The 24084-nt window shown below is 37.8% G+C and overlaps 1 pseudogene; it reads right to left on the bottom strand.

Moving 5' to 3' along the window:
* Positions 1-1155: 1155 nt before the first annotated feature.
* The window catches only part of LOC119511628, a 67080-nt pseudogene continuing 44151 nt past the window's right edge, over positions 1156-24084 (bottom strand).

Below are 24084 nucleotides of genomic sequence, written 5' to 3'. Positions count from 1 at the left end.
ACACACACACACATACACACACACTCATTCCTGTTGCAGAATTCATGTGAAACTAATTACGGATTTTCCCCAAACGCATCCAAAGAGATTAAACAAGATTTGAAGACTACCTCATTTCTCATTTGGTTAAAATGTTAAAGAAAAAATATTTACAATGACTTAAAGACTCCTTTATAAAGAGGTGTCCAAATACAGAACAAAATGGGAGGATGAAGGTCGAACAAAGCTGAGCTCCACTCAGCTCAATTAGATGAGTCTTTTGACTAGAAGCTTGTTTTCTGAACATGTGGGTTTCTGCAAGACTTGATAAGATTTGCTAAGCACCATAGTAATCTTCTAAGACACTAATCAAAAACATGGTTCTATATTTTAAAAGAAACCCACACATGGTTTTGGGACAACAGAATAATATACATAAGCACTAAAATAAGCAAGTTTCTGAGATAAATGAAATTACCAACATGGTAAATTCTTTAAACATTTCAGCAACCAATAAATAGAAAGTGTTCTTGAAAACCTACTGCTATGTTCTGATTATTCCTCTGGATCCTTCAACTGTAGTTAAAATATATGGAAAATAACTGATTTTCAAAATACTTTTGACTGCATAAAATGCTTCTTTGAAAAGAATACTGGTCACAGCCAAGCATGGTGGTGAACCAGAACCCAACTCACAGTAGGTACTTCAATTACTCTGGCCATGGGTTTCTCTTGAATACTGTCTAGCAGATGGGCAAATTTCAATAAGACTTTATAGCCTAGCATAATAACAATGACCAACACACTCCCAGAATCAATCCAAGAAAAAGATGACTAAACTTCAAGAAGCACTACAAATACACAGGTCTGAAAAGCTGGCACATTAGCTCAATAAACTAAAATAGTCTTTGCTAACCTACAATGAACACATCAGCAAATACTTATGTTATACTGAAGTATATACAGTCAGGTGAATATTAAATGTAACCACCTTTAATATTTATATATGTTACTAAACCCCAAAAAGATGAGACTTATGAGAGCACAACTAAAAAGTACATTCCTCATTGCTTTTTAAATTTAAATACAGGCATTTCTATTGAAGTAATTTATGTTTTTCCTAGTTTTCAAAATAGGTATTAGATTTCCAAATAGAAGAAAGAAGTATCAGCCAAAGAGCCACATGTTAGATATTTAGCCTGCTCTAAGAAAACTAAATTAATAAATTAAATAAATTAAGAGTGTACATTCAGAATAGAATTATAGCTTTTGGTCAGCAACATGGGAACCAAAGGCAAAAACCTGCCAAGTTTAGGCAGAATTTTTTGTTTGTTTGTTATTGTTGTCTTAATATACAGTACAATGCATTTTTTTCTGAGTTCATTTAGTGTTTACTTTCATGATATTTGAAGTGCACTGTCAAGCTAGAATACAAGTTTCCTAATTAAAAAAAATATCACAGAAAGTTCCTTTTTTTTTTCAAGTCTTCCTTATACCTATTCATGGTGTTTTCCTGTTGACTTAACACACTTAGTGTAAGAGATTACTGCAGCAATCAATATGACTTGAAGGCAAAAGCTCAGGCAGAAAGCATGATGACTCTCAGGGTGATAGCCATTGTAAGGAATTACTCTCTTCCCCTGCTGGAGTCAATTTGAGCATTGGTAATTTCTGAGGAGGAAGTTGAGGGCTTTGGTGAAGATTGTCATCCATCTGCAAGATTAAGCCTAAAGTAACTGCTTAAGATGTCATCACAGAATTGAAACAGGTTGGGGAGCTGTTTCAAATGTTCCTGTAACTAGACTTTAGGAAAGTGCACTTTGTAAAGAGGTGCAAGAAAACCAAACACATAGGCATCCAAAGTAGAAGGTGTATCTCCAAAGAAAAACAGATGTTCCCAATCAGTGTGACAGAAGATTTAGGCAGTCCTTGGCATCTCTGTATATCTGTGCTTCCACTTCTCAGAGGTGGTAGAGAGGGGGCTCTCCTCTGGTCAGAAGAATCCTGTTCAATCCTTCTCTAGACATTCTTCCAGGCAGGATCAAACTCAAGGGAAAAGGAATTCATGAAGCAAACCATGGCATTGTTATAGAAAAGTAATTGTCACTCTCAACCCAGAATGTGTGAGGCACTGCAGGAAGAAGCTTCTCTTCAAGGAGAGCAATGTAAGCCAGGGTATCTGCCCCATGTTTTGCTGAGAGTCCATAATCAGCATTATATTTCTGTTTTCTTAAAAAGTTTAGTATTTTTGCTGGCTGAGAAACAATATTGCCTTCAGTTGTCAACAATGGTAAATGTCTTCTTGAACCTCTCCAGGTGTTATCTATGGCATTGACTTTCAAGGGTGCACCAGAAAACCTGGCATAAGCCTGAAAAAGAGTTTGCAATAAAACATTTTAGGTCAAGTACATAATGCAAATCTGGAAAGCTGCTTTACTTCACAGCACCATCCCCCCAATGCAGAAGGTGCCTGTCACTGGGACCATGTCCCTCCCCCTAACTTCAGACCAGAGGCATGTGCCACAGTGATCCTGCTTTTGGGGACCTGGTGCCCCAAAAGGTCCATGAAAGGCAGGCTGAACACATCCCCTGCTTCAGGCTGTAATTCCACTGCCTGGAAAACTTTGCAAGGCCAAGGAAACAAAAGCTAAGTAAAGCAGCCATGATGCTTCCTCCAAGCCACAGCAGGCGTCACAGGCCAAGCTGTGACTCACCAATGGTAAAGAGCCCAAGGGGGCACATAAATTAGCACCAGGGCCAGCAACAGCTTTGCATGCAATTTCTTTATGCTCTTCTAGGTCTTCTTCATGTCTTTTATATCCTGTCCCATATTCTCATTGTTTTTAGTTCTTTGATTAATTACTCCAATATTGTGTTTCCTCCAATCCTTTGTTTAGGGTTTTTGGGTTTGGGGTATCCATATCATCTGTTTTTGTCATATGCTTTAAAATTTTCTCTTGTTTTTGGACTCTTGGCATTTGCTTAACTTGATAGGGTTCTTTTAGGATATGCAGACTTATTCAAACACTTATCTCTAATTTGTCTGTTCTAGAGATTGGTGGCATACACTTTCTCTAACTAACCAGCATTTGTCATCTGCAAGCCACATATTCCCCTCAAGCCAGTTTTTCCCAACTTTGTCTTTGTGGTGAGTGGGTGTCTGAGTCTTGTGGGCATCCAATTAGTGCACCAGGTTTTTATATGTAGTTGGTGCTGCCTGCCCTGAATGTGGGGTGTGTGTCTGTGTCATTAGGGAGGGAGGGTGGCTTTAATAAACATTTCTCTCAGGTATTCTTTGAGATTTAAAGCTGTTGAAGAGTCTAAACCTTCAGTTCAGTTTCACCACAGTTTGTTTCTTCTGCTGACACACAAGTCCTTGGCATTGGCAAATTGTCCCTAGGACTTCCCAGTGGGTCCCCTCTTCCAATCCATGCCCTCCTAGGGCCTCTGCAGAGGAAAGGCTGCTACATCACAAGTGAGCACCATCCCCAAAGGGAAGTTCTGGGCTGCAGGGCCATGTAGGAGCATTCCCAGCTTCCTGAAATTATGGCTGTTTGGGTAATGTTAATTTCCCACTTTTTGTACAGCTCCACCTTCCCAGCTCTGGGACAATTAGCTGCAGGTGCATGAAAGGCTAGTGTCTATGCCAGATATTATGATGTGTACATGTCTTGTTGGAGACACTTCCCTTTGCACTGGGTTTTTGGCTCAGCTCTGGGATACGGTGCTGGTGCCAGGAACATGGCTGTAAGAGGTGTGGTTATTTTCCCCTTTGGGCTAACCTCTGCTTTCCTCACTCTGAGACAATTAGCAGTGGGTGCATGAAAGGCTGTTGTCCACACCAGATATTGAGGCATTCCCACAGGTTGTGGGGATGCAGTTCCTGCCATGCTTCACTGTGCAGTTCTCACTGCCATATCCACAGTCACTTTTGGGTTTTTAAAACTAGCCCAACTCCAAATGCCAGCCCATTGTTTACCCAGACTGCAGCATGGCTGCTGGTTATTCAGCAGACTTACTAACTCATTTCAGAATGCAGACTCTTGGTTTCACCAAGTGCACAGTCCTTGTGGGTTTAGCAGATGTTGTCCAGCTGTTGCATCACTGGAACTAGTGTTCTGGGTCACTTTATGCCTTTAATCTAGTATTTTTCACAGAGATTTTTTTGCCCTGTCTCTCCTAACCACCATCTTCCAGAAGCCCTATTATAAATTATTAATATTAATGTTTTCTTAATAATATATATGATTGACTTCAGATTATATTTCTTTGACAAAAATTTTGCAAATTATGTATTAGGCTAATGACATTCCAATGAAGCTTTTGTACTAATCCCTGGAAACTTAAATATTTTTTGTTCCATGACAAAAAGGAACTATGCAGTTAGCATTAATTTTCCTAATCAACTGATTATAGATAGAGTGATTTTATTGGTCCAATAGGCTCTTTCCTTAGAATATAGAATTATTACATGACCAGGCAATTCCATTTGAAAGTATATACTCAGCAAGATGGCAGACTGGTGAGCTGTATGTTTTAGTTACTCCTCCAGGAAAGTAGGTAGAAAGCCAGGAACTGCGTGGACTGGACACCACAGAGCAATCTGACTTTGGGCATACTTCATACAACACTCATGAAAACGTGGAACTGCTGAGATCAGCGAAATCTGTAAGTTTTTACGGCCAGGAGACCCGCGCCCCTCCCTGCCAGGCTCAGTCCCGGGGGAGGAGGGGCTGTCAGCTCCGGGAAGGAGAAGGGAGAACTGAAGTGGCAGCCCTTATCGGAAACTCATTCTACTGATACAAAATCCAACCATAGGTAGACTGAGACCAGACACCAGAGAATCTGAGAGCAGCCAGCCCAGCAGAGAGGAGACAGGCATAGAAAAAAAACAACATGAAAAACTCCAAAATAAAAGCGGAGGATTTTTGGAGTTCTGGTGAACATAGAAAGGGGAAGGGCCCTGAGGCGCATATGCAAATCCCGAAGAAAAGCTGATCTCTCTGCCCTGTGGACCTTTCCTTAATGGCCCTGGTTGCTTTGTCTATTAGCATTTCAATAACCCATTAGATCTCTGAGGAGGGCCCTTTTTTTTTTTTTTTTTTTTTTTTTTTTTTTAATCCTTTTTTCTTTTTCTAAAACAATTACTCTAAGAAGCCCAATACAGAAAGCTTCAAAGACTTACTGTTTGGGCAGGTCAAGTCAAGAGCAGAACTAGGAGAGCTCTGAGACAAAACGCAATAATCCAGTGGCTGAGAAAATTCACTAAACACCACAACTTCCCAAGAAAAGGGGGGTGTCCTTTCACAGCCATTATCCTGGTGGACAGGAAACACTCCTGCCCATCGCCAGCCCCATAGCCCAGAACTGCCCCAGACAACCCAGTGTGACGGAAGTGCTTCAAATAACAGGCACACACCACAAAACTGGGCGTGGACATTAGCCTTCCCTGCAACCTCAGCTGATTGTCCCAGAGTTGGGAAGGTAGAGGAGTGTGAATTAACAAACCCCCATTCAGCCATCATTTCAGCACACTGGGAGCCTCCCTACACAGCCCAGCAGCCCAGAACTGCCCTGGGGGGACGGCACTCACCTGTGACATAGCACAGTCATCCCTCAACAGAGGACCCGGGGTGCACGGCCTGGAAGAGGGGTCAACTTGCAAGTCTCAGGAGCCATACGCCAATACCAAGGACTTGTGGGTCAGTGGCAGAGACAAACTGTGGCAGGACTGAACTGAAGGATTAGACTATTGCAGCAGCTTTAAAACTCTAGGATCATCAGGGAGATTTGATTGTTAGAGCCACTCCCCCCTCCCTGACTGCCCAGAAACACGCCCCATATACAGGGCAGGCAACACCAACTACACACGCAAGCTTGGTACACCAATTGGACCCCACAAGACTCACTCCCCCACTCACCAAAAAGGCTAAGCAGGGGAGAACAGGCTTGTGGAGAACAGGTGGCTCGTGGACGCCACCTGCTGGTTAGTTAGAGAAAGTGTACTCCACGAAGCTGTAGATCTGATAAATTAGAGATAAGGACTTCAATTGGTCTACAAACCCTAAAAGAACCCTATCAAGTTCAGCAAATGCCACGAGGCCAAAAACAACAGAAAATTATAAAGCATATGAAAAAACCAGACGATATGGATAACCCAAGCCCAAGCACCCAAATCAAAAGACCAGAAGAGACACAGCACCTAGAGCAGCTACTCAAAGAACTAAAGATGAACAATGAGACCATAGTACGGGAGATAAAAGAAATCAAGAAGACCCTAGAAGAGCATAAAAAAGACATTGCAAGACTAAATAAAAAAATGGATGATCTTATGGAAATTAAAGAAACTGTTGACCAAATTAAAAAGATTCTGGACACTCATAGTACAAGACTAGAGGAAGTTGAACAACGAATCAGTGACCTCGAAGATGACAGAATGGAAAATGAAAGCATAAAAGAAAGAATGGGGAAAAAAATTGAAAAAATCGAAATGGACCTCAGGGATATGATAGATAATATGAAACGTCCAAATATAAGACTCATTGGTGTCCCAGAAGGGGAAGAAAAGGGTAAAGGTCTAGGAAGAGTATTCAAAGAAATTGTTGGGGAAAACTTCCCACATCTTCTAAACAACATAAATACACAAATCATAAATGCTCAGCGAACTCCAAATAGAATAAATCCAAATAAACCCACTCCGAGACATATACTGATCACACTATCAAACACAGAAGAGAAGGAGCAAGTTCTGAAAGCAGCAAGAGAAAAGCAATTCACCACATACAAAGGAAACAGCATAAGACTAAGTAGTGACTACTCAGCAGCCACCATGGAGGCAAGAAGGCAGTGGCATGATATATTTAAAATTCTGAGTGAGAAAAATTTCCAGCCAAGAATACTTTATCCAGCAAAGCTCTCCTTCAAATTTGAGGGAGAGCTTAAATTTTTCACAGACAAACAAATGCTGAGAGAATTTGCTAACAAGAGACCTGCCCTACTGGAGATACTAAAGGGAGTCCTACAGACAGAGAAACAAAGACAGGACAGAGAGACTTGGAGAAAGGTTCAGTACTAAAGAGATTCGGTATGGGTACAATAAAGGATATTAATAGACAGAGGGGAAAAATATGACAAACATAAACCAAAGGATAAGATGGCTGATTCAAGAAATGCCTTCACGGTTATAACGTTGAATGTAAATGGATTAAACTCCCCAATTAAAAGATATAGATTCGCAGAATGGATAAAAAAAAATGAACCATCAATATGTTGCATACAAGAGACCCATCTTAGACACAGGGACACAAAGAAACTGAAAGTGAAAGGATGGAAAAAAATATTTCATGCAAGCTACAGCCAAAAGAAAGCAGGTGTAGCAATATTAATCTCAGATAAAATAGACTTCAAATGCAGGGATGTTTTGAGAGACAAAGAAGGCCACTACGTACTAATAAAAGGGGCAATTCAGGAAGAAGAAATAACAATCGTAAATGACTATGCACCCAACCAAGATGCCACAAAATACATGAGAGAAACACTGGCAAAACTAAAGGAAGCAATTGATGTTTCCACAATAATTGTGGGAGACTTCAACACATCACTCTCTCCTATAGATAGATCAACCAGACAGAAGACCAATAAGGAAATTGAAAACCTAAACAATCTGATAAATGAATTAGATTTAACAGACATATACAGAACATTACATCCCAAATCACCAGGATACACATACTTTTCTAGTGCTCACGGAACTTTCTCCAGAATAGATCATATGCTGGGACATAAAAAAAGCCTCAATAAATTTAAAAAGATTGAAATTATTCAAAGCACATTCTCTGACCACAATGGAATACAATTAGAAGTCAATAACCATCAGAGACTTACAAAATTCACAAATACCTGGAGGTTAAACAACACACTCCTAAACAATCAGTGGGTTAAAGAAGAAATAGCAAGAGAAATTGCTAAATATATAGAGACGAATGAAAATGAGAACACAACATACCAAAACCTATGGGATGCAGCAAAAGCAGTGCTAAGGGGGAAATTTATAGCACTAAATGCATATATTAAAAAGGAAGAAACAGCCAAATTCAAGGAACTAATGGATCAACTGAAGAAGCTAGAAAATGAACAGCAAACCAATCCTAAACCAAGTACAAGAAAAGAAATAACAAGGATTAAAGCAGAAATAAATGACATAGAGAACAAAAAAACAATAGAGAGGATAAATATCACCAAAAGTTGGTTCTTTGAGAAGATCAACAAGATTGACAAGCCCCTAGCTAGACTGACAAAATCAAAAAGAGAGAAGACCCATATAAACAAAATAATGAATGAAAAAGGTGACATAACTGCAGATCCTGAAGAAATTAAAAAAATTATAAGAGGATATTATGAACAACTGTATGGCAACAAACTGGATAATGTAGAAGAAATGGACAATTTCCTGGAAACATATGAACAACCTAGACTGACCAGAGAAGAAATAGAAGACCTCAACCAACCCATCACAACCAAAGAGATCCAATCAGTCATCAAAAATCTTCCCACAAATAAATGCCCAGGGCCAGATGGCTTCACAGGGGAATTCTACCAAACTTTCCAGAAAGAACTGACACCAATCTTACTCAAACTCTTTCAAAACATTGAAGAAAATGGAACACTACCTAACTCATTTTATGAAGCTAACATCAATCTAATACCAAAACCAGGCAAAGATGTTACAAAAAAGGAAAACTACCGGCCAATCTCCCTAATGAATATAGATGCAAAAATCCTCAACAAAATACTTGCAAATCAAATCCAAAGACACATTAAAAAAATCATACACCATGACCAAGTGGGGTTCATTCCAGGCATGCAAGGATGGTTCAACATAAGAAAAACAATCAATGTATTACAACACATTAAAAACTCGAAAGGGAAAAATCAATTGATCATCTCAATAGATGCTGAAAAAGCATTTGACAAAATCCAACATCCCTTTTTGATAAAAACACTTCAAAAGGTAGGAATTGAAGGAAACTTCCTCAACATGATAAAGAGCAGATATGAAAAACCCACAGCCAGCATAGTACTCAATGGTGAGAGACTGAAAGCCTTCCCTCTAAGATCAGGAACAAGACAAGGATGCCCGCTGTCACCACTGTTATTCAACATTGTGCTGGAAGTGCTAGCCAGGGCAATCTGGCAAGAGAAAGAAATAAAAGGCATCCAAATTGGAAAAGAAGAAGTAAAACTGTCATTGTTTGCAGATGATATGATCTATAATCTGGAAAACCCTGAGAAATCGACGATACAGCTACTAGAGCTAATAAACAAATTTAGCAAAGTAGCGGGATACAAGATTAATGCGCATAAGTCAGTAATGTTTCTATATGCTAGAAATGAACAAACTGAAGAGACACTCAAGAAAAAGATACCATTTTCAATAGCAACTAAAAAAATCAAGTACCTAGGAATAAACTTAACCAAAGATGTAAAAGACCTATACAAAGAAAACTACATAACTCTACTAAAAGAAATAGAAGGGGACCTTAAAAGATGGAAAAATATTCCATGTTCATGGATAGGAAGACTAAATGTCATTAAGATGTCAATTCTACCCAAACTCATCTACAGATTCAATGCAATCCCAATCAAAATTCCAACAACCTACTTTGCAGACTTGGAAAAGCTAGTTATCAAATTCATTTGGAAAGGGAAGATGCCTCGAATTGCTAAAGACACTGTAAAAAAGAAAAACGAAGTGGGAGGACTTACACTCCCTGACTTTGAAGCTTATTATAAAGCCACAGTTGCCAAAACAGCATGGTACTGGCACAAAGATAGACATATACATCAATGGAATCGAATTGAGAATTCAGAGATAGACCCTCAGATCTATGGCCGACTGATCTTTGATAAGGCCCCCAAAGTCACTGAACTGAGTCATAATGGTCTTTTCAACAAATGGGGCTGGGAGAGTTGGATATCCATATCCAAAAGAATGAAAGAGGACCCCTACCTCACCCCCTACACAAAAATTAACTCAAAATGGACCAAAGATCTCAATATAAAAGTAAGTACCATAAAACTCCTAGAAGATAATGTAGGAAAACATCTTCAAGACCTTGTATTAGGCGGCCACTTCCTAGACTTTACACCCAAAGCACAAGCAACAAAAGAGAAAATAGATAAATGGGAACTCCTCAAGCTTAGAAGTTTCTGCACCTCAAAGGAATTTCTCAAAAAGGTAAAGAGGCAGCCAACTCAATGGGAAAAAATTTTTGGAAACCATGTATCTGACAAAAGACTGATATCTTGCATATATAAAGAAATCCTACAACTCAATGACAATAGTACAGTCGGCCCAATTATAAAATGGGCAAAGGATATGAAAAGACAGTTCTCTGAAGAGGAAATACAAATGGCCAAGAAACACATGAAAAAATGTTCAGCTTCACTAGCTATTAGAGAGATGCCAAGTAAGACCACAATGAGATACCATCTAACACCGGTTAGAATGGCTGCCATTAAACAAACAGGAAACTACAAATGCTGGAGGGGATGTGGAGAAATTGGAACTCTTATTCATTGTTGGTGGGACTGTATAATGATTCAGCCACTCTGGAAGTCAGTCTGGCAGTTCCTTAGAAAACTAGATATAGAGTTACCATTCGATCCAGCGATTGCACTTCTCGGTATATACCCGGAAGATCAGAAAGCAGTGACACGAACAGATATCTGCACGCCAATGTTCATAGCAGCATTATTCACAATTGCCAAGAGATGGAAACAACCCAAATATCCTTCAACAGATGAGTGGATAAATAAAATGTGGTATATACACACGATGGAATACTACACGCCAGTAAGAAGGAACGATCTTGTGAAACATATGACAACATGGATGAACCTTGAAGACATAATGCTGAGTGAAATAAGACAGGCACAGAAAGAGAAATATTATATGCTACCACTAATGTGAACTTTGAAAAATGTAAAACAAACGGTTTATAATGTAGAATGTAGGGGAACTAGCAGTAGAGAGCAATTAAGGAAGGGGGAAGAATAATCCAAGGAGAACAGATAAGCTATTTAACGTTCTGGGGATGCCCAGGAATGACTATGGTCTGTTAATTTCTGATGGACATAGTAGGAGCAAGTTCACAGAAATGTTGCTATATTAGGTAACTTTCTTGGGGTAAAGTAGGAACATGTTGAAAGTTAAGCAGTTATCTTAGGTTAGTTGTCTTTTTCTTACTCCCTTGTTATGGTCTCTTTGAAATGTTCTTTTATTGTATGTTTGTTTTCTTTTTAACTTTTTTTTCATACAGTTGATTTAAAAAAGAAGGGAAAGTCAAAAAAAAAAAAAAAAAGAAAAACAAGGAAAAAAGAAGATGTAGTGCCCCCTTGAGGAGCCTGTGGAGAATGCAGGGGTATTCGCCTACCCCACCTCCATGGTTGCTAACATGACCACAGGCATAGGGGACTGGTGGTTTGATGGGTTGAGCCCTCTACCACAGGTTTTACCCTTGGGAAGACGGTTGCTGCAAAGGAGAGGCTAGGCCTCCCTATGGTTGTGCCTAAGAGCCTCCTCCCGAATGCCTCTTTGTTGCTCAGATGTGGCCCTGTCTCTCTAGCTAAGCCAACTTGAAAGGTGAAATCACTGCCCTCCCCACTACGTGGGATCAGACACCCAGGGGAGTGAATCTCCCTGGCAACGTGGAATATGACTCCCGGGGAGGAATGTAGACCTGGCATCGTGGGACGGAGAACATCTTCTTGACCAAAAGGGGGATGTGAAAGGAAATGAAATAAGCTTCAGTGGCAGAGAGATTCCAAAAGGAGCCGAGAGGTCACTCTGGTGGGCACTCTTATGCACACTTCAGACAACCCTTTTTAGGTTCTAAAGAATTGCGGTAGCTGGTGGTGGATACCTGAAACTATCAAACTACAACCCAGAACCCATGAATCTTGAAGACAGTTGTATAAAAATGTAGCGTATGAGGGGTGATAATGGGATTGGGAAAGCCATAAAGACCACACTCCACTTTGTCTAGTTTATGGATGGATGAATAGAAAAATAGGGGAAGGAAACAAACAGACAAAGGTACCCAGTGTTCTTTTTTACTTCAATTGCTCTTTTTCACTCTAATTATTATTCTTGTTATTTTTGTGTGTGTGCTAATGAAGGTGTCAGGGATTGATTTGGGTGATGAATGTACCACTATGTAATGGAACTGTAAACAATCGAAAGTACGATTTGTTTTGTATGACTGCGTGGTATGTGAATATATCTCAATAAAATGAAGATTAAAAAAAAAAAAAAAAGTTGACAGGAGCACCATCTGATGGTAGGTCAGGAAAGCGTACTCCAGCAAATTGTAGCTCTGGCTAATTATAGGTAAATGTTCAAATAATCTTGCATACTACAAAAGATCTCTCAAGATAAGCAAATGCCAAGAGACCAAAAACAATGTTAAATTACAAAGCACATGAAGAAACTAGAAAATAAGGATAATCTAAACATCAAAATGAAAATCCTGGAAGAGACAAAGAACCTGGAGCAATTTAACAAAGAAGAACTCACAAGTATTCATATTATGGCTCAGGATATAAAAGACATGAAGAAGACCCTAGAAGAGCCTAAAGAAGAATTGAAAAGAGTAAAAAAAAAAAAATCAGATCTGATGGAAAGAAGAGATACTGTTGATCAAATTGAAAATATTCTTGAGACACATAATACTAGATTTGAAGAGTTACAGGATCATATTAGCAAATTCAATGGTAGGTGATGGAAAGTGAAAACACAAAAGAAGGAATGTTGAAAAAATTTGAAATCTTTGAAAAGGATCTCCAGGAAAAGAACAATATGAAGCACACAAAAATAAGTATTATCAGTTTCTTAGAAGGGGAAGACAAGAGTAAAGGACTATGAAGAGCATATGAAGATATTCTTGGGGAAAATTTCCCAACCCATCTAAATAACATAAATATGGAGGTCAAAGATGACTGATGAACTCCAAATAGAAGAAATAAAAATGAACCCACTCCAGGAATTATTCTGATCAGGTTGTTGAATGTTGAAGAAATGGAGAAAGTTCTGAAAGCAGCAATTGAGAAGCAATTCACTGCATACAAGGGAAACAATATAAGATTCAGCACTGAATATTCAGTGGGCACCATGGAGGTGAGAAAGCAGTGTATGATATATTTAAAATTCTGAAAGAGAAAATTTGCCAGGCAAGAATTCTCTACCCAGCAAAGATCTCCTTCAAAATTGAAGTAGATCTTAAAATTTTCACAGACACACAAATGCTGAGAGAAGTTGTTAAGAGACTTACGCCCTACATGAATACTAAGGGGAGCTCTACCAGCTGAGGAATAAAGGAAGGGGAGAGAGGTCTGGAGAAGGGCACAGGACTGAAAAGACTCAGCAAGGGTACATTAAAGAAATAAAGAGTGAGAGTGTAAAAAGAGATCTGACAAAAAAATCAAAGGATAAATAATGATTCAAGAACAGACTTCACAGTAATAACATTGAATGTGAGTGGATTAAACTCCCCAATTAAAAGATATAGATTGGCAGAATAAATCAAAGAATATGAACCATCAATATGTTGTTTACAGGAGACTCATCTTAGACCTAGTAACAAAAAAATTGAAAGTGAAAGGATGGAAAAAGTATTCCATGCAAGATGCAGCAAAAAGAAAGCAGGGGTAGCAATACTAATTTCAGATAATATTGATCTTAAATCCAAGGATGATATAAGACACAAAGAAGGACACTATATACTAATAAAAGGAAAAATTCACCAAGATAAAATAACAATCATAAATATTTATGTATCCAATTCATGCCCTCCAAACCATATGTGACAAGTACTGGCAAAACTGAAGGAAGCAATAGAAGTTTAGAACAGTAATTGTGGAGGACTTCAATACATCACTCTCTTCTATAGATAGATCAATTAGACAGGCTACCGATGATAAACAATGTGATAGAAAATTAGACTTAATATGTATTAAGTCATATATATAGACACATATATGTAGACATATATATGTGTTGTGTGTGTGTGTGTGTGTGTGTGTGTGTGTGTGTGTGTGTGTGTGTATAAAACACTACATCCCAAATTACCAGGATATACATTCTTCTCTAGTGCTCATGGAACTCTCTCTAGGACATATCATATGCTGGGACATGAAACAAGACCCAATAAATTTAAAAAGATTAAAATTATTCAAAACACCTTCTCTGACCATAGTGGAATACAAGAAGTTAATAATGAAATGATTCTTCTCTTTTTCTAAAAGACTTTAACAGTATGATGGAATGTTACTGGTTTCATGACCACTTAGTCCTAGCTTATATAAAATGACACATTGAGTTCCTTTACCTGCTTCCCCTATAGTTTGTTTTTGTATTTTGCCTTATTCCAGTAGTCCTAATTAGGTGGTTTAATTTTTCAAGGCATTTCTTCACATGCAGCAGTCAAAATACAATGGGCAATATCATTGTGTGACTATTAAAAAATACATGTGACATCTAACTATTTTTCTATCCCCTTGCCGCTCATTTTTCATTTGGAAATGACAATAATTCTAAAATGTATCAAGAAAAGTAAATCTATTTATAGACAGAATTAAGCATCAAGTAACAGAAAACCCAACAAAAATAGCACATAAAGAAATTTGTGTTTATTTATGTACACATCATTGTCTAAAGTTATGGAGTTCAGGGATGGTATGGCAGCTCCAGAAAGTTGTTAGGGATGCCATCTCTTTCATTTTAGGATAACAGCTGCACTTAAACACAAAAATCATATCATATTCTGAAGCAATGGAATTGAAGGATTTAGTACAAAGGGGTATTCAAGATTAGACATTAAAAATTATTATTTTCTTCTATAACACATATAAGAAAAAGTGCAATATCACAAGCTAAATGAATTTTCAAAAACTAGATAGTGTTTGTGAAATAAGAACCCAAATCAACAAACAGAACAAGCCCATTCCACAAGGAGCATCCTTTTTCACCAAAGTGATTTATGCACTAAATGGGATGATATTCAGCAAAAAGGATTGAGCTACTGATGTATGCTGCAACATGGATGAACATTGAATACACCATGTTGATAGGATAAGCCAGAAACAAAAAAGCACATATGTTACAATATCACCTATATGACATACATAGAAGTGGATAGTTAATTACACTACTAAGACCAAGTTGGGCAGGAGATATTCTTTATTGTGTGCAGAGTTACTGACTGAGGTGATGAAACAGTTTGGATGAATTATATTGATTGTAGCAGGATGTTGTGAATGCAAATATTACCAGTGAACTGTACACTTGAATAATGTTTAAAAATGCAAATTCTGAATTGTACTTATGCTACTACAATGTGAAGTTTAAAATATATATACATTTTAAATTTCTTGTTTAGTGTTAAATTTATAGAAATATTAAGAGATTTTTAAAACAAATTATGCTAGAAAATTAAGTGAGGTGATCTGTATATGGTGCTGGGTTCAGGCCATAGCACATTAAAAAGCCTAAATATGTCTTATAATAAACATTTTATGTATGAGGGACAAAATGACAGGTTGTAATCTTTGTTACAATCATGACTTTCCTAATTGTTTTGAAAAGTGTCATCAAACAGATAGAGAGGCATAATGGTTTTCTTTTCAAATGAATGGAATTCTTTGCTCTGTTGATGAAGGAATAGCAATTTTCTGGAGGTAACCACAAGGGCTGTAACCTCACTCCATGTCAGCACTTTGGAGATTTAAGAGATCTAGTCCAGGTGGGTAACTCAGACTTAAACTTTGGAACAAACTTTAAATCAATGCATGAGGGAAATTGCTAGGAGGTTAGATCTATAGAAGCATGAGAGTTAATGGAAAAATAATTAAAATGTGATTCCCCTGACTCATAACCTGGGCTATTGGGAACAGAGAATCACTAGGAAAAATTTCCTTTCTGTCCAGACCAGTGTCCCACAGGGAAATGATGGTTCATGGGTAGAAGTAACAAGGAAATGTGCCTAATAAGTGGTTGCAGGCAAGCTGTAAATAACTCCCATGACGCTGTCCCACGTCCTGTGCCATCCAGGGATATACAAGACATGCTTGTTTGCTCTGGAGTTCCATCTGTGGTTCCTGCTGTCTCAGTGAGGAAAGTGTTTCAGTTCCATCACCAACCACCTGGGGAGGAATTAGGGCTTCCACACAGAGAAATTCTTCTCAGAGATACCATCCTGGTGAGTTAGAAAAAATCAGAAGATTTTGCAGCAAATGTGTCAGGGAGAATGGAAGCCAACAGTTTTCCTAGAGGTCATCAGAGAGCTTGTCCAGCCTAGCTTAGGAGCTGAGAGTCTATCATACTTGTTTTCCTGCTAGCATAATGAATGAAAGTATTTATTTATTATGTTTAAAAAGGAGGTGTCCATTGGACCAATAAATTCAAGGCTTCTTGTTGACACTTGAGTGATGGGAATGGGAGAACAATTAACAGAGGGAATGAGAAGGATAAAGTGGTTCCCAAAAAAACAGAACATCTGTGCATGGAAACTTGTCCTAAATGTGAGCAGGGGAAAATGCAGCATTAGCAGTAGAGGAATTTGTAAGAAAATGGGGGCTTTTTCTTAATAAAGTTATATTTGTGCATGTTTCTATATTGGTGTTGAAGACTTTGTTCAATGGAGGAAGATTTTACCTTGCAACATCATTTCATGAGACAAAAAATCCCACACTGGGTATCACATGAGAAAAAATGTAATTTCATTTAATAGCTGTAAGGTGGTATACTCAGAAATTTAAATGGAAATTATTCATTTATCAAAGTTAAATTAATGTGACATTACTAACCATTCAATTTCTCCATTGCAGCCAATTGTTTGTTCAAGTCTTGCTCTGTGTTCTGGGGTTGGAGTGTTTTAATTGTTCTTTTGATTTACACCTTTGAAACAGAACTGTATTTTAAAAAAATCAGCCTTTTTCCCTTTATTGCTTTTATGTATGTGTATTTGCTGACATTGTGTGAAGGTTTATAAATTTTGTGTGGACAAATCTACCAGTGTTACACATTTTATTTCTCTCATTGCCTTTCAAACTTAAAATTCTTGCTTCCTTTGAATTAATGAATAATAGTGTTTTATATATATTGCCCTCTTGGTTTCACATCTATGTTTTCTTTATTGTACCTTTTTTTTTCTTTTGCAGTTAGTTCTATTTCTAAAATTGCATCACCTTTCCCCTTCACTTAATATATTATTCTTCATCATTTGACTCCAGGTCACATTTTTCCTCTATACTCTAGAGGGGTACAGATTCTCTAATTGTTGAGAGGGATCCTAATGACATAGAACTGGGAACCAATTCAGAAAGAATAAGACATTTGAGGGGTAAAAGAAAAATCAGCCTCATCTCATCACCTGTAATAATCATTCATTCAGTGACAGGAAGGAACCATGCTAAGTTTTTTTTTTTTTTTTTTTTTTTTTTAATTTTTTCCTTCTATTTAAAAAAATTATTGTGGTAAAAAAATGTATATATACACACATATATACAAACATAAATTTGCCATTTTAACTATATTTAAGTGTACAGTTCAGTGACATTAATTTTAGTCACAATGTCATGCAACTATCACTACTATCTATTTCTAAAAAAATTTTTCATCACCCGAAACAGAAACTCTGTACCATTAAGCCATAACTCTCCATTGCCCCCTTCCCCAACCCATGATAATGTCTAATCTACTTTCAGTCTGTCTGAGTTTGCCTATTCTAGATATTTCATATAAATGGAATCATACAATATTTGTCGTTTTGCATCTGGCTTACTTCCCTTAGCATAATATTTTCAAGTTTCCTCTCTCAAAACATGTATCAGAACTTCATTCTTTTTTATGGCTGAATAATATTCTAGCATCTGCCATCTTTTTAAATTGCATATATACTTGGAAGAAAACACTGTTCCAAGCCTCATCTGGAATTGAGCCTTTATCGTGAGTTATACACAGATCTCCTTACAGGAAGAAATTGGGATTCCTGATAGAATGCCTGAGTACTTTTCTGATGAATTAGACTGGGGCCAAGACCACATTTGGGAAATCAGCTGCTAATCTTCCCTGTTGACTCCTTTTTTTTCTTTTTCTTTTTTTATCTTCATTTTATTGAGATATATTCACATACCATGCAGTCATACAAAACAAATTGTACATTCGATTGTTCACAGTACCATTACATAGTTGTACATTCATCACCTAAATCAATCCCTGACACCTTCATTAGCTCACACACAAAAATAACAAGAACAATAATTAAAGTGAAAAAGAGCAATTGAAGTAAAAAAGAACACTGGGTACCTTTGTCTGTCTGTTTGTTTCCTTCCCCTCTTTTTCTACTCATCCATCCATAAACTAGACAAAGTGGAGTGTGGTGTTTTGGCTTTCCAAATCCCATTGTCACCCCTCATAAGCTACATTTTTATACAAATGTCTTTGAGATTCATGGGTTCTAGGTTGTAGTTTGATAGTTTCAGGTATCCACCACCAGCTACCCGAATTGTTTAGAACCTAAAAAGGGTTGTCTAAATTGTGCGTAAGAGTGCCCACCAGAGTGAACTCTCGGCTCCTTTTGGAATCTCTGTGCCACTGAAGCTTATTTCATTTCCTTTCACATCCCCCTTTTGGTCAAGAAGATGTTCGCCGTCCCAGGATGCCAGGTCTACATTCCTCCCCGGGAGTCATATTGCATGTTGCCAGGGAGATTCACTCCCCTGGGTGTCTGATCCTACGTAGCAGGGAGGGCAGTGATTTCACCTTTCAAGTTGGCCTACCTAGAGAGAGGGGGCCACATCTTAGCAACAAAGAGGCACTCAGGAGGAGGCTCTCAGGCACAATTATAGGGAGGCCTAGCCTCTCCTTTGCAGCAACAGTCTTCCCAAGGGTAAACCCTATGGTAGAGGGCTCAACCTACCAAACCACCAGTCCCCCATGTCCGTGGTCACGTCAGCAACCATCGAGGTGGGGCAGGCCAATACCCCTGCATTCTCCACAGGATCCTAAAGGGAGCTCTACATATTTTTTTCCTTGCTTTTTTTTTTTTAACTTTTTTTTTAAATCAACTGTATGAAAAAAAAATTTAAAAAAAACAACAAACATACAATAAAAGAACATTTCAAAGAGACCATAACAAGGGAGTAAGAAAAAGACAACTAACCTAAGATAACTGCTTTACTTCCAACATGTTCCTACTTTACCCCAAGAAAGTTACCTAATATAGCAACATTTCTGTGAACTTGTTCCTACTATATCCATCAGAAATTAACAGAACACAGTCATTCCTGGGCATCCCCAGAATGTTAAATAGCTTATCTGTTCTTCTTGGATTATTGTTCCCCCTACCTTAATTGCTCTCTATTCCTAGTTCCCCTACATTTTACATTATCAACAATTTGTTTTACATTTTTCAAAGTTCACATTAGTGGTAGCATATAATATTTGTCTTTTTGTGCCTGGCTTGTTTCACTCAGCATTATGTATTCAAGGTTCATCCATGTTGTCATATGTTTCACGAGATCGTTCATTCTTACTGCCGTGTAGTATTCCATCGTGTGTATATACCACATTTTATTTATCAACTCATCTGTTGAAGGACATTTGGGTTCCTTCCATCTCTTGGCAATTGTGAATAATGCTGCTATGAATATTGGCATGCAGATATCTGTTCGTGTCACTGCTTTCCGATCTTCTGGGTATATACCAAGAAGTGCAATCACTGGATCGAATGGTAACTCTATATCTAGTTTTCTAAGGAACTGCCAGACTGAATTCCAGAGTGGCTGAACCATTATACAGTCCCACCAACAATGAATAAGAGTTCCAATTTCTCCACATCCCCTCCAGCATTTGTAGTTTCCTGTTTGTTTAATGGCAGCCATTCTAATTGGTGTTAGATGGTATCTCATTGTGGTCCTAATTTGCATCTCTCTAATAGCTAGTGAAGCTGAACATTTTTTCATGTGTTTCTTGGCCATTTGTATTTCCTCTTCAGAGAACTGTCTTTTCATATCTTTTGCCCATTTTATAATTGGGCTGTCTGTACTATTGTCATTGAGTTGTAGGATTTCTTTATATATGCAAGATATCAGTCTTTTGTCAGATACATGGTTTCCAAAAATTTTTCCCATTGAACTGGCTTCCTCTTTACCTTTTTGAGAAATTCCTCTGAGGTACAGAAACTTCTAAGCTTGAGGAGTTCCCATGTATCTATTTTTTCTTTTGTTGCTTGTGCTTTGGGTGTAAAGTCTAGGAAGTGGCTGCCTAATACAAGGTCTTGAAGACGTTTTCCAACATTATCTTCTAGGAGTTTTATGGTACTTTCTTTTATATTGAGATCTTTGGTCCATTTTGAGTTAATTTTTGTGTAGGGGGTGAGGTAAGGGTCCTCTTTCATTCTTTTGGATATGGATATCCAACTCTCCCAGCCCCATTTGTGGAAAACACCATTATGATTCAGTTCAGTGACTTTGGGGGCCTTATCAAACATCAGTTGGCCATAGATCTGAGGGTCTATCTCTGAACTCTCAATTCAATTCCATTGATCATTATGTCTATCTTTCTGCCAGTACCATGCTGTTTTGATAACTGTGGATTTATAATAATCTTCAAAGTCAGGGAGTGTAAGTCCTCCCACTTTGTTTCTCTTTTTTAGAGTGTCTTTAGCAATTCAAGGCATCTTCCCTTTCCAAATAAATTTGATAACTAGCTTTTCCAAGTCTGCAAATTGGGTTGTTGGAATTTTGATTGGGATTGCATTGAATCTGTAGATGAGTTTGGGTAGAATTGACATCTTAATGACATTTAGCCTTCCTATCCATGAACATGGAATATTTTTCCATCTTTTAAGGTCCCCTTCTATTTCTTTTAGTAGAGTTATGTAGTTTTCTTTGTATAGGTCTTTTACATCTTTGGTTAAGTTTATTTCTAGGTACTTGATTTTTTTAGTTGCTATTAAAAATGGTATCTTTTTCTTGAGTGTCTCTTCAGTTTGTTCATTTCTAGCATATAGAAACATTAGTGACTTATGTGCATTAATCTTGTATCCCGCTACTTTGCCATATTTGTTTATTAGCTCTAGTAGCTGTATCATCGATTTCTCAGGGTTTTCCAGATATAAGATCTGCAAACAATGACAGTTTTACGTCTTCTTTTCCAATCTGGATGCCTTTTATTTCTTTGTCTTGCCAGATTGCCCTGGCTAGCACTTCCAGCACAATGTTGAATAACAGTGGTGACAGCGGGCATGCTTGTCTTGTTCCTGATCTTAGAGGGAAGGCTTTCAGTCTCTCACCATTGAGTACTATGCTGGCTGTGGGTTTTTCATATATGCTCTTTATCATATTGAGGAAGTTTCCTTCAATTCCTAATTTTTGAAGTGTTTTTATCAAAAACGGATGTTGGATTTTGTCAAATGCTTTTTCAGCATCTATTGAGATGATCATTTGATTTTTCCCTTTTGAATTTTTAATGTGTTGTAATTCATTGATTTTCTTATGTTGAACCATCCTTGCATGCCTGGAATGAACCCCACTTGGTCATGGTGTATGATTTTTTTAATGTGTCTTTGGATTCGATTTGCAAGTATTTTGTTGAGGATTTTTGCATCTATATTCATTAGGGACATTGGCCGGTAGTTTTCCTTTTTTGTAGCATCTTTGCCTGGTTTTGGTATTAGATTGATGTTAGGTTCATAAAATGAGTTAGTGTTCCACTTTCTTCAATGTTTTGAAACATTTTGAGTAAGATTGGTGTCAGTTCTTTCTGGAAAGTTTGGTAGAATTCCCTTGTGAATCCATCTGGCCCTTGGCATTTATTTATGGGAAGATTTTTGATGACTGATTGGATCTCTTTGCTTCTGATGGGTTGATTGAGGTCTTCTATTTCTTCTCTGGTCAGTCTAGGTTGTTCATATGTTTCCAGGAAATTGTCCATTTCTTCTACATTATCCGGTTTGTTGCCATACAGTTGTTCATAGTATCCTCTTATATTTTTTTTAATTTCTTCAGGATCTGCAGTTATGTCACCTTTTTCATTCATTATTTTGTTTATATGGGTCTTCTCTCTTTTTGATTTTGTCAGTCTAGCTAGGGGCTTGTCAACCTTGTTGATCTTCTCAAAGAACCAACTTTTGGTGATATTTATCCTATTGTTTTTTTGTTCTCTATGTCATTTATTTCTGCTTTAATCCTTGTGATTTCTTTTCTTCTACTTGGTTTAGGATTGGTTTGCTGTTCATTTTCTAGCTTCTTCAGTTGATCCATTAGTTCTTTGATTTTGGCTCTTTCTTCCTTTTTAATATATGTGTTTAGTGCTATAAATTACCCCCTCAGTACTGTTTTTGCTGCATCCCATAGGTTTTGGTATGTTGTGTCCTCATTTTCATTTGTCTCTATATATTTAGCAATTTCTCTTTGTATTTTTTTCTTTAACCCACTGACTGTTTAGGAGTGTGTTGTTTAACCTCCAGGTATTTGTGAATTTTCTAAGTCTCTGATGGTTATTGACTTCTAATTGTATTCCATTGTGGTCAGAGAATGTGCTTTGAATAATTTCAATCTTTTTAAATTTATTGAGACTTGTTTTATGTCCTAGCATACGATCTATTCTGGAGAAAGTTCCATGAGCACTAGAAAAGTATGTGTATCTTGGTGATGTGGGATGTAATGTTCTGTATATGTCTGTTAAATCTAATTCATTTATCAGCTTGTTTAGATTTTCAATTTCCTTATTGGTCTTCTGTCTGGTTGATCTATCTATAGGAGAGAGTGATATGTTGAAGTCTCCCACAATTATTGTGGAAACATCAATTGCTTCCTTTCGTTTTGCCAGTGTTTCTCTCATGTATTTTGTGGCACCTTGATTGGGTACACAGACATTTATGATTGTTATATCTTCTTGTTGAATTGCCCCTTGTATTAGGATGTACTGGCCTTCTTTGTCTCTCAAAACATGCCTGCATTTAAAGTCTATTTTATCTGAGATTAATATTGCTACACCTGCTTTCTTTTGGCTGTAGCTTGCATGAAATATTTTTTTCCATCCTTTCACTTTCAATTTCTTTCTGTCCCTGTGTCTAAGATGAGTCTCTTGTATGCAACATATTGATGGTTCATTTTTTTTTTTGATCCATTCTGTGAATCTATATCTTTTAATTGAGGAGTTAAATCCATTTATGTTCAACGTTATAACTGTGAAGGCATTTCTTGAATCAGCCATCTTATCCTTTGGTTTATGTGTGTCATATATATTTTAGCCCTCTCTCTATTAATATCCTTTATTGTACCCATACCAGATCTCTTTAGTACTGAACCTTTCTCCAAGTCTCTCTGTCCTTTCTTTGTTTCTCTGTGTGTAGGGCTCCCTTTAGTATCTCCAGTAGTGCAGGTCTCTTGTTAGCAAATTCTGTCAGTGTTTGTTTGTCTGTGAAAAATTTAAGCTCTCCCTCAAATTTGAAGGCTTTTGAGGAGGGTTTTGAGCGTGGGGGGGGGGGGGCGATGATTTGCCGTTCTTGCCCAAAGATGAGTTTAGGCTATGATCCACTTCCATGGCTCTAAGTGCTGTGTTAACAGTCCCTCTGCTGTCTCTTGTGTCTTGGCTACATGCAGCTGGAATGGTTTTCTGAGATCTGGGAGTGCTAAGGCTGGGGCTTGAGTAAGTACCTTTTTAGGAGTCTGGAAGGCTCCTACCTCTTTATCAGTTCAAGTTAGTTCTGCATCCTTCCCCCCGGTACTGGCATAAAAGAGGGCAGGCTATTTCGGGAAGCCCAAGGATTTATAGCCGGCAATATCCGACCGCTCCTAAACACTCCCAGACTTGCCGCTTTGTCCAGGGTGCTGGAATTTGGAGAATGGCTTGAATGCATTTATCAGACAATGTTCTCTTTCCTTCAGTTATATTGTACCCAAGATAAGAGGCTTGTGAAATGCAAAGCTGTGCCTTTTTTTTGCTTTACTCGGTATCCTGAATGACCGAGGATTTTCACTCATGGCAAGTAGGACCTTCGCCAATTTTTATTTAAGTTTTTGGAAATTTCCCTATTATTG

The sequence above is a fragment of the Choloepus didactylus genome, chromosome 16 (genome assembly GCF_015220235.1).
Source record: "Choloepus didactylus isolate mChoDid1 chromosome 16, mChoDid1.pri, whole genome shotgun sequence".
Classification (NCBI taxonomy): Eukaryota; Metazoa; Chordata; class Mammalia; order Pilosa; family Megalonychidae; genus Choloepus; species Choloepus didactylus.
Note: the sequence above shows the minus strand (reverse complement) of the source record. Positions and strands in the feature narration are given on the sequence as shown.